The sequence below is a fragment of the Dasypus novemcinctus genome, chromosome 12, assembly GCF_030445035.2.
Source record: "Dasypus novemcinctus isolate mDasNov1 chromosome 12, mDasNov1.1.hap2, whole genome shotgun sequence".
NCBI lineage: Eukaryota > Metazoa > Chordata > Mammalia > Cingulata > Dasypodidae > Dasypus > Dasypus novemcinctus.
Genome location: NC_080684.1, coordinates 67,768,381 through 67,781,138, shown reverse-complemented (window position 1 = coordinate 67,781,138; position 12,758 = coordinate 67,768,381). Strand labels below are relative to the sequence as shown.

At 37.6% G+C, this 12,758-nt stretch overlaps 1 pseudogene; it reads right to left on the bottom strand.

Annotated features, from left to right (window-relative positions):
• Positions 1 to 5,730: 5,730 nt before the first annotated feature.
• On the bottom strand, positions 5,731 to 7,556 carry LOC101433095 (ETS-related transcription factor Elf-2-like; annotated as a pseudogene).
• Positions 7,557 to 12,758: the final 5,202 nt, after the last annotated feature.

The following is a 12,758-nucleotide window of genomic DNA, read 5'->3' as shown; positions in this document are numbered from 1 at the left end:
TACTTCCTTCCCAAATTCTCCTTGTGGTAATGCAAACATTTATCCTATGTCCATGCCCTTGTATATTGGAAGCAGATAACTTTTTTTGTAAGTTTCACAGGTCTACAGCCTGAAGGGACTTTGCCCCAAGACAAACTGTATTTCTAGAACTGATTGTGATGTGATTTTGTATTTAGCATTGCTACAGATAGGATATAAGGTTTTTTTGAATACTGTAATGTCTTTTTGTTATTCAGAGTGTGGCAGTTTGAGATTATTTATGAATCCCCAAAGGAGAAATATTATATTTGTAAATCAATCTATTCTGGGTGTAATACCCTTTTATTATTGGATTCAGTTGTGGGGCCCTTGATATTACCTGCTAAGATTAGGGCTTTGATTTGACCATGTTAGTAAGGCCTGACTCAGGTTGAGACCCTAACCCCCTCCCCATAGTTCTATGAATCCTTCACCAACCAAAGATTTTCATTCTTCTTCTAGTTACTATATTTTCCCAATTAGTATAAGGGATTATCTTTTGGATTTTGAATTTCTGTCATCTTACTTTTAGTGCACACAGTGCCGCTACTTCAACACTCTCTGCTCTTCCCCATTCTCTTGTAGGCTGTATAACTATGTTCTTTAATGGAGATAGACTTTATCTTACATAGTGCCAGCAACTAATAAGATTAATTCTTTCTTTACTTGGCAAATTTGAACAATGAGACTACTGGGATATGAAAGACATTTTGATTAAGCAGTAAAACTAAACATGTCCAGTGAGTTTGAACATATCTATACAAAAGTAGAAGATAAGATCAATTATTCATAAGTCCATGGTTTGGTTTTATCTTCAAGTCTTTAGGGAAAAAATAACATATCTTATAAGGACTATTAAATGTTCTTCAATTGGAGAAATAGATTTTGCTGAGTTTCATTGTTTGCCTTTTCTTTCCTATTTATGTGGCTAAAATGATGAGTAGGGAAATAGATGGTATAAATATTCTCATATTTAACTGATTTACAGTGAATGTTTTTACATATATATGTGTATTTGTGTGTGCATGTGTTTGCCAGAAATTCTAAATCTGGTAGCCATATAAAATAATTCTGTAGCTTGCTTTTGATAAAGTCTTTGTCCAGATCCTTCACATGGGATTCTACCCCTAACATCAGAGTAGGATAGGCAAGCAGGTAGGGTACTTAAGGCTGACCAAAGGGAGGACAGTATTCTCTTACACAGTGTGGTGGCTAAGTGATGAGCAACCACGCCAAGCTATGAGATACAATGTGATGCTTCCTGTGGCCACTAAAAGAGTGTCACAGACACTTCCCTGTCAGCCTTGAGACTGGAAGGCTGGGGGATAAGAACAAAGACAGAATAGTGTATGTATAGCCAACATATGTAGCAAAAATAAGTCCCGATGACAGCATTTGAGGCCCTGGATAAATCTGTACCTGAAAACTTACAGCTGGACATTTCAGTTCCATGAGGCAATAAAAATTTTTTGGTGTTGTTGTTTAAGCCAGTTTGAATTGCATTTCCTGTCATCTGCAAGAAATAACCAATACAAAACAGATGGATTGAATATAGTGACCCAGAAGGACACCAGTTTATATTACTAGCTTTAAAACTCAAGATTTATAAGAAAAGTCATTCAGTTTTGTATAGAAAATGAAAAATTGTTTGATGATTGAGATATGGGGGTACTGAGAAGAATGTTCATGTCTGCATTGGCAATGATATATTAATAACAATAATATTTATAAAGCAGATGTTTATAATGACAGTTAAGTCAAATGTTTTTCCCACACTCAAGAAGCTTAAAGGAGCAAAGATAACTAATCAGAGAAATGAATTATCATAGTCTTGATGAATCATTTAAGTATAGGAAGAGAGTTAAGTTATACAATTAATACACATGGAAGGCTTACCTGAATAGATGGTATTAGTACTGCCACCAGAAGATGTAAGGAATAAATTTAGGAGAATTTTGGGGGTAAAGTGGTCATGAGGTTTGGCGTTTAAGCCAAGTGAGCATGGGGAAAGCTCTATGCCAGGAAGAAGTGATGACTGACTTGAAAGGATTTGAAATCCCAGTGTAACTGAGTTGTAATGATGAAAAGGGAGTGAAAGTTACTTGCAAAGGAGACACTGCCTTGTGGGGCAAAGATTCTATGAAGGGAGATAAGGAAAGTCAGTAGGCAACAGATGGATAGAGGAGAGGAGGGATCAAAGGCCAGGAAGTCCCATTGAAATGGTAGAACAAGAGGCATACTAATCAAGAACTATGAAGAAGAGTGGAAGGTATGAAATTGTGATTCCAGATAAGGAAAATTTGTGAGAGTGACCTCAGGAGTACTAAATTTTGAGGATTTCTTTCCTGTGGCAGTCAGTGAAAACTTCTTGAGATCTGCATAAGTATAACTTCAAGAATGACCTTCTGACTCACTTTGAAATCTCTTAACCATAAAAAATCTTTTGTATTTAATGTTTCCCCCTTTTGGTCAAGGTCTCTTTCCAAATGCACCACTGGTTAACTGTTGGTAATAATCCCTTGGTGCTAGGGAGGCTCATTCCTGGAAGTCCTGCCATGTAATAGAGAGGACTTGAGGAAACCAGAGAAGCCCCAAGGGCTGAGAGAGATCCCAGAGTCTGGAATCAACAAAGTACAGAGGCATGGAAAGAGCCCTTCTGGGTCCACAGACCAGCTCAAGATCAGGAGACGAGTGCTGCCATATGCCCGATAGATTATAGCTGAACTCAGGAAGAAAGCAGACCAGCTGAGACTGACAGTAAAGGCCAGAAAGAGACAAGCCCTATGCCTGGTTGCTCATAGCTGAACTCCAGGAGCTGGTCTCTGAGAGACAGTGAGCCCAGAAGGGTAGGCTGAGACCTAGGCAGAGATGGGTACCATCTTGCTTTACCACTTGGTAGCTGACTGGTGAGAAAACATCTCTGATGGTGCCCTGAACTGGATATTTCACTGCATTCAAACTGTAAGATCATATACCCTAAATAAATTTCCCATTATAAAAGCTACCCCATTTCTGGTACTTGGCATTGGCAGCCCTGTGGTAAATATCAACCCACTATCAACACACTGTAATACTGAAGTAACTTTGTTACAGATCCTTAAAGAACATTCTCATACTTGTATTCTTAACAACAATCCTTGGTTACCACATAGATGACTGAGTTATATATTCACCCATATTATCCTCTGGGTTTCCTTCTAGCATCATGGAAGGCCCAAAACTTCCCCTTTCAAGTATGTTCACATTCATATTTCAGCATTGCTTGTTACATTTATACCATGATGCCACCATCACTTCTGTCCATTTCCAAACTATTGCAATCAACTTAATTGTAAATTCTGCACAAATTAAGCATTGGCTCACCAATTTCTACTCTGCTTCTATCTACCAATAACCTATCTTCTAGATTCTACTTCTATGAATTTGCTCACTCTCCTTAGATCACATCAGTATGATCATCCAAAATTTGTCCTTTTGTGTCTGGCTTGTTTCATTCAATATAAGGTCCTTGAGGTTCATCCATGTTGTTGCATGTGTCAATACTCCATTATTTCTTACAGCTGAATAATATTTCATCGTATATGTATGCACATTTTATTTATCCATTCATCTGTTGATAGAAACCTGAGTTGCTTCCATCTTTTGGCAATTATGAATAGTGCCAACTATGAACATTGATGTGCATATATCTGTTGGTGTCCTGGCTTCTGGGTATATATCTAAGAGTGGGATTGCCAGATTATATGGAAATTCTATATTTAGCTTCCAGAGGAACCACTGAAATGTCCATCACAGAGGCTGCACCATTCTATATTCCTGTGGGGTCTGGTGATATCCTCTCTCTTGCTTCTGATTTTATTTCTTTCCATATTCTCTTTATTTTTGTTTGTTAGTCTAGCTAAGAATTTGTCAATTTTATTAATCTTCTTTAAAAAGTTTTGGTTTTGTGAATTCTCTACTGTATTTTTTTTCTCAACTTCATTTAATTTTACACTCATCTTTTTCATTTCTTTCCCACTGCTTGTTTTGGCATCAGTTTGCTATTCTTTTTCCTCCAGATGTGCATTTTGGTCTTTGAGTTTAGCTCTTTCTTATTTTTTTAAGTAGGCATTTAGTGCTATAAATTACCCTCTCAGCACAGCCTGAACTACATCCCATAAGCTTTGATATGTTGTATTCCCATTTTCATTCGCTTTGAGATATTTGATATATTTTGAAATTTCCTCCTTGACCCATAGATTGTCTAAGAGTGTGTTGTTTCACTTCCATATATTTGTGAATTTTCCAGTTCTCTGCTTATTATTAATTTCCAGCTTCATCTGTAGTGGTCAAAGAAAGTACTTTGTATAATTTCAGTCTTCTGAATTAATTGAGACTTGTTCTATGACCTAATAAGTGGTCTATTCTGGAGAATGATCTATGAGTACTCAAGATGAATGTGTGTCCTCTGTTTTGGTATGCCAAGTTCTGTATAAGAACTTTGTTAGGTCTAGATCCTTTAATGTATTTTTCAAGGTCTGTATTTCTTTGTTGATCCTCTGTCTAGATGTTCTGTCTATTGCTGAGTGATGTATTGAAGTTCCCCACTATATTGTAGAGGTGTCTATTTCTCCCTTTAAATTTTTTTTTTTAAATTTCATTTCTGTATTTCAGAAAACCTACTTGAATACACTTTGAAACAAGAGTACAACAAAATAGAATATACATCAAATATTGAATGTACAAATTATTATAGTTCAAATATTAACACTAGTACTTTGCTTCTTTAATGTCAACTAAAAAAAAAAGAAAAAAAAAACCTCCAGGTTTTAGAGCTACCTGACAAAAATTAATGCTGAGCCTGCACTTCCAAGTGACAGTAGAACCGAAACTTGTTCTGCACAGATGCCAGGGCTAAGTGAGTGACACAGGCACATTACAGCAAAAGGCCAAAGCTAAATGTTTATTGGCCCACAATTAAGAAACTGACAGACTTAAGCTACCAAATAAAATGTTACTTATAATTCCATAATAATACCGTGCTAGGCACAAGATTTTTAAAATTTTTCTTTTAATAAAAAAGCTTTATACAACAAACCATTAGCTTATTTCAAGAAAGAAAAAGGAAAATTAGTCTAAGGCCTTTGTTTTAAATCTATTAAGCTATATGATATTACAAAAACAAACAAAAAATGCACTAGATCTTTTTTGCTATTCTCTTTCTGAAGATTTTCGATCCATTCTTCAATTCACCTTCTTAAATACCTATATTAGCAGAATCTTCACATAGCACCAGTTAGGTGAGTACTGTCCAAACACAGTAATAATTGCTGTTATGCATATAAAATGCATCAAAAATTGCTATATGTAACAATGAAATCATCCATTCCAACTCCTCCCAACTGAAAACTTCATAACCTTTTGAGAATTTTAGTGTTCCAAGTCTTAGTGAAACTTTATATTGTCGTGAGGCTTTCGATCCTTTTTCTTATTGATGTGTTCAAGTGTTTCTTACAGTAAGAGGCAGTTTTCTGTCAGCATCTCAATATGTAATTCAATTCCCTCTGAAACATAGAATGGATAATTCATTTCCAATACATTTGATTGTTTTCTTATATGCATTAAAAATATTTGAAAGTCTTTTTTTGACTGATCTTGATGACTTCCTTTGCACATATTTGTTAGTACTGTTTAACCAATCATTAGTCTAAAGTCCAGGGTAGAGCTGTTATTTTATTTCTCACACATCACTAATCCTTCTCTTTTAATAGTTACAGGATGGACAATAGCTGAAGGTGCAGTGACAACTACTCCGTGGGTCACTGTCTTATTCTTATCTGCTGCGTTTTCTTCTTGTAACAGCTGTGAAGTTTTCACAGCATGTTCCTGGTTTTGTTTTGTTTTGTTTGCCACTCCTTCTAATTTAACCTCTGGCCCTTTTATGACAGCACTGATAACTCTAGGAGAAGTCTGGCCAGATGCCTGCTGAGCAGTCATCGATAGTCTCATTACACATGTACCATGGGCTACTGAAACAGGGGTAAGTGCTCTCACAGCAAGTGGGGTTCCAACAACATCAATGCTTCCTGATCAAGTCACAGTTGACTTAGTCTGCAGTTGACACTGTGCAAGTTGTAGCTGGGATGGTAATTTTGGCAGGCTGCATGGTGATTTTGTCTCCATTTTCAGTAGGGACTGGCATCACAGTAGGGACTGTCTGAATGACAACCTTTGGTGAGGTTGCTCTTGTTGGACTACTGCTGGTTATTAATGGTACACTGACTGAACTGTTACAGTTGAAATTTTCTGACCCAATGGTGTCATTACAACTGGTACTTGCATTGCCACATGAACTGTCCTTTAACTGCTGTTGCTGATCCTGAAGCATGGTATAGGAGACCTGGATGAAGCATTGTGACAAGGAGAAGGGATATTCACAACTCTAGCAACACACTTTTCTACTTTGGAACCATTTATAGGTGAGTTTTTTCCACCGTGAACTGAGGTTGCTGTTTTCAGGAGTTTTTTTGTAGATAATCACACTCGTTCTAATGATTTTTCATCAGTAGCTGCTACTAAATCTTCAGTACAGTTTTCACTTTTGTCATCGTCAATGACCACTATGTTTTTGGGCATATTCTTGAACTGATATACAATCCTCTGTCTTTCAACCTTTGCAAGAATTCTCCTTTGGTAGTACTATCTTAGAGCTCATCCCATGTCTGGTTTGTTCTTATGTTTTCCCCAAAGTTGACAACCTTTCAATTCCTGAGCTTAAAAAAATGCCTTTTCTTCCCTGAGTCCACTTAATATAATGGGGATGAGTATTGTTATCTTGAAGTAGATCTAAAAGAAACTTCCACAAATAATTTGTGTTTCCTTTTCCTTCTCTGGATTTCTTTGTGATACCTAACTAAGGAAACCCGTTGGAAATTGGTGATTGCCAGGTCTTTGGTTTATGGCCTTTTTTTTTTTTCTTTTTCATTGGCTCATGGCTATCTGGCTATGTAGGAATAGAAGAGATGTCCATTGGGTCAGACTCTTCAGTTAACACGGCCACCTACAATTTCTGTAATGACATCTGGTCTCATAGCAGCATGGAAAATTCAGGACTTCCTGAATCCATCAGCAGGTAGGAAATTCCATATGAAGCAGGGCTTCAGCAGCTCCAATTGTCTTATCTGTACAGTGTACGTGACTGCTACGAGTTCATGCTTCCACTGTATTATTTCCTTCTGAATCAATCTGTTTCACCTTTAGGTAATCCTCAAATAGGGCCTTCTTTTCATATCCCCAGTTTTTTATGCCAATCTCCTACTTTCCAGTTTCCACACTTTTGGTCTCAACTTCTGTCCTTCTGCCACATTTTGCATCATATAAATCTCATCATCAAAAACCACAACCTGGGCTGCAGAGCCCTGTTCTAATCTGGCACTTGGATCTGGCTCCACAATCACTACCAGATACTCAGAAACCTTTCTATTTTTCTCTTGATTTTCTACTCCATTGCTGGAAAGCTCCAAAATAGAACCTCCACTGTCAACCACTGCTGATGTCATTGTTTTTTTTTCCCTGAGGGAGCTTCAAATGCTATTAATCAATGTAATTAAACGTTTCATGGATGATTGCCAGTGTTATGGGTGTTTCAAAAGTCAAAAGAGACGGGGGGACTATATAACCAGAAATCCAGTCTCCTACAGATGATAAACCAGAGAGCAATTTGGACATTGCATCTCTGCATCTAAGCATCCACCACTACCGTCAAACCTTGGCAAGACCGCTGAGTTGCTTTCCCTCTCTACAGGACCACGGACTAGCCAGGGATGCCGCTGATGGCCCGGTATTGGGAGGGAGCCAGGGCCTCCTCAGAAGCCGGATCCGCTCCATAGGAAAGGAAGAGACAAAATAGCTCTGCGCCGGCTAGCGCAACTCCCCGCGGCCGTGTTGCTCCACCAATCCCCAACCGCTCTGGCGACGGTAGTGAAAAAGAGCCTGGCACAGGTTGCCTCTCCGTTTAGTTTTGCCAGAGTGTGCCTCATATATTTTGGGGCTCCGTGGTTAGGTGCATAACTATTTATGATTGCTCTTTCGTTTTGGTGGATTGCCCCTTTTATGAATATATAGTGTCCTTCTTTGTCTCTTACAACATATTTGCATTTAAAGTCTATTTTGTTCAATATTAGTGTAATTAACACAGCCCTTTTTTGGTTACTGTTTGTGTGAAAAATCATTTTCCAAGCTTTCACTTGCAATCTAGTTGTGCCCTTTGGTCAACAGTAGTTTCTTATAGACAGCGTATAGATGGATCATATTATTATCCATTCTGCCAGTCTATGTCTCTTTATTATTATTTTTTAAATTTTGTATTTTTATAATCAAAGAAGCTTTAGCTTACATAAGTGTTACATAAAAAATAGAGGGGATTCCCTTATACCCCAGTTCCTCCCCCTCCCAAACTTTCCCACATTAAGAACAACCTTCCTTAGTGTGGTACAACTGTTAAAATTGATGAGCACGTATTAAAGCCACTAACTGTGGACTATAGTTTACATTATACTTTATACTCAATCCCACACAATTCTGTAGATTATGACAAAATATATAATGGGCTGTATACATCATTTAAATGTCAAGCAAGACAACTCCAGTGTCCCAAAAATGCCCCCATGTTACACCTAGTCTTCCCTCTCCCTCCCCTCAGAACCTCTGGTGGCCACTGCCTTTATATCAATGATAAGAGTTCATCCATTGCTAGAATAATAATAAGTCTATAATAGATTAATAAGTCTACTTTAGTTCATTGTTCATTTGCCAATCTTGAGGATTTTGTGATGGCAATGCCCACTCTGTTTCTAATTTACAGGGGAAGTAGATCCAATGGGACAGAGGTATAGAACTATCTTGCTTGCAGTTACTGTCACTCTCTGTTCCTTGGGGTGGGTATTATCCATTATCACGTCCATATTAGTTATCCTGGGTGAGTCCAATGAACTGGAGAGTAGGTATCACAACTCTGCTGAGATTCAGGACTTAGTTGATGCATGAATAGCCCCAAGATGTAAGTCTCTGGGACATATATTTAAAAAGTATAGTGCTAATTTAGGTTCAAATAAAAGGGGCAAAAGAACCATGTGTAGGGAAACTATAAATGAGTCTAAGTCTGTTACAGTGGGGAGGATAAATTCCTGGTTTAGGTCCACTGACAGGGTACTAAATTTCTGAATTTGTGTGTCCTGCATACAGTGTCTGGATGTCTCTAGAACCCTCAGGAGTCCTGCTGTTTGAGGCACTGTTTACTGCGGCAGTCAATGAGATCCTGCTGAGAGGTGCATAAGCACCTCAGGACTCACTATGAAATCTCTTAGTCATAACATGTCATTTGTATTTGCCATTTCTCCCTTTTGGTCAAGTCTTTTTTTGGATGCATTGCTAGTTGGCACCTGGTAATAATCCCTTGGTGACAGGGAGGCTCATCTCTGAGAGTCATGTCCCAGACTGGGAGGGGGGGCGGGGGGGAAGTAAGGTGGGACAGGGAGTAAGGTAGTGCATTTTTCTGTTGAGTTTAAATTAGAGACAGGCCACATTTGAGTAACAAGGAGACTTTCAAGAGGTGACTCTTAGGCAATATAAAATACTAAGCTAAGTTTCAATTTCACAAGAAAAGATTCATGAGTACAATCATTAATATCAAGGGTCTGGCATAATTGTTTGTCTTCCTTCACTAGACATTGCCTTTACACTCAGGGAATTCCTGGTGTCCCATCAGAGAGTATAGGAGAATGCCATAGGATGTGAATTCAATATTCTTTTGGTTACTGTGTGGATCTCCACCTACTGAGACAGTGTCCCATGGACACTTGAACATATTCATGTCTTAGAGGCATGCCCCAGATGAACCCCTTCCCCTGCATCCTTACATCACTGACACTGCACAACAATGATCCTCCCACAATTGCTCTGACCCCTCTGTGTGTGATCCAAAACCTATCCAAAACTGAAGCCAACAAAATAGCTTAATACAATTAATAAGAAAATGAAATAATTTTAATAATAACCAATAAAATACAAAAATTAAAATAATTTGAAATAATAAAAAATTTTCTTAGAAACTGAGTCTCATCACTGTAATATCTGTTGTCTTGTATGTAGAGTGATATTTTCTTCCATATAGTCCCCCAGTGTCATATTTTTTTCATTTTATTTTCAAAGAAGCTTTAGGATACAGAAAAGTCACATAAAGTATGCAGATGATTCCCATATACCCAACACCCTCCACCTTTTCTCCTCTCCATTATTAATAACATTTTTGCATGAGGTTAGTACATTTATTACAATTGATGTTCAAATATTGAAGCATTGCTACTAACCGCAGTCAATGGTTTACATTATGGTTTACATTTTGGATCATACACTTTTAGAGGTTTTGACAAAATTCAAAGTGGCCTATAACCATTATTGCAAGATCATGATGAACACTTCTAACGCCCTACAAAGGCCCTACATTCCATCTATTCTATTATTTCCTCCCCTCCCCTTGGAGCCTATTAAGTTTCAACTTTTGAAGAATAAGATTCATAGTTATTTGCAATAATATTGAGAGCTTGAGATATTGGTGTGTTTTCTTTTATTAGGCACTGCCTATGTTCTTGAGGAACTCTTGTCCCTCTAATTGAGGACATACCAAGACTCCCCAGGATGGGAGTTAAAGATTTTCTTATTTATTGTGTGTGTCTCTACCCATTGAGAAAGCACACTATGATAATATGAACACTTACATATTCCATAGAAGCATGTCCCAGGTATGCCTTCTCCCATATATCCTTCCACACTCAAGGCCTTACACCAATTACCCTCACCCGACATATTTGCCAAAAGAACATTCCCAACATTGTAATTTTAACCACAGACCTGCAAATCCCCAGAGATCATCTGCTCCTTCCTCCAAACCTCCCCCCAGTTCCATGGATATCCAACTCAACCTCCCCTCACCTATCCCCCTCACAGACCATCACTGCCAATCCCAACCACATCACAGCACCACTCTCACACCCATCCTCTACCCAACCACACCCTTCCATCTTTTTATAGATTTTGCCCATATGGCATTGGCTCACCACCCTGTACATCCCTTCCTGTCTCCTGTAAACATATATTTCAGACTCAATATCTGTGAGTCTTCTCAATTTGCTTAAGTTATATCAAGGAGGTCATGTAATATTTGTTCTTCAGTGCTTGACTTACTTCACTTAACATAGGGTCTTCAAGATCCATCCATATTATCCCATGTGTTAATACTGTATTCCTTCTTACAACTGAGTAATATTCCATTGTATATATATACACCACAGTTTGCTTATCCATTCATCTGTTGTTCGACATTGGGTTGCTTCCAACTTTTGGCAAGAGTGAAAATGCTGCTATAAACATTGGTATGCATATATCTGTTCTTGTCCCTGCTTTCAATTCTTACGGATATATATCCACAAGTTAGAGTGCTGGATTGTATGGAAATTCTATAGTTAGCTTCCTGAGGAACAGCCAAACTGTCCTCCACAATGGTTGCATCATTCTCCATTCCCACCAGAAGTGGAATGTCTGTTTCCTCCACATCCTCTCCAATACTTGTCCTCTGTTTTATTGACAGCTGTCAGTCTAAAGGGTATTACCATGATATCTCATTGTAGTTTTGATTTGCATTTCCCTAATAGCAAGTGATGTTGAGTGTCTTTTCACATGCTTTTGAGCCATTTGTATTTCACCTTTGGAGAAGTGTGAAGTGTGTATTCAAATATCTTGCCAATTTTTAAAGTCAATGGTTTTTCTTTTAATTTTATAGATGTAAGATTTCTTTATATATGCTGGATATTAGGTTTTTATTGGGTAGATGGTTACCAAAAATTTTATCCCATTGAGTAGGCTGCCTTTTTACTTTGACAAACTCATTTGAAGCACTGAAGTTTTTAATTTTGAGGAGGTCCCATTTATCTATTTTTTCTTTCATTGCTCATGCTTTGGGTGTAAAGTTTATGAAACCATTCTGACTACAAGATCTTGTAGTTGCTTCCCTACATTATCTTCTAGGAACCATATGGTCTGGCTTTTATATTTAGAACTTTGATCCATCTTGAGTTAATTTTTGAATAGAGCATGAGATGGTGTTTCTCTCTCATTCTTTTGGATATGGATATTCAGTTTTCCAATCACCATTTGTTTAAGAGGCCATTCTTTCCCAGCTGAGTGGGCTTGGTGGCCTGGTTGAATATCAGTTGACTGTCTATGTGAGGATTTATATCAGAACTCTCAATTCAATTCCATTGGTCAGTATATCTATCATTGTGCCAATACCATGCAGTTTTGACCACTGTAGCTTTGTAGTGTGTTTTAAAGTCAGGTAGTGTGATTCCTCCAATTTAGCTTTTCTTTTTCAATAGGTCTTTGGCTATTCTGGGCCCCTTGCACTTCCTAATAAATTTCATAATTTGTATTTCTGATTCAATAAAAAATGTTGTAATTTTTATTGGGATTATGTTAAATTTGTGAATCAATTCATGTGAATCAATTCATGTCCTGAATCATTTCAGGACAGACATCTTAATCATGTTTAGTCTTCCAATCCATGAACAGGAAATATTCTTCCATTTATTTACATCTTCCTGATTTCCTTGAATAATGTAGTGTTCCGTCCTTTACATCTTAGTTATGTTTATTCCTAGATATTTGATTCTTTTGGTTGCTAGTGTAAATGGAATTTTTTTCTTGAT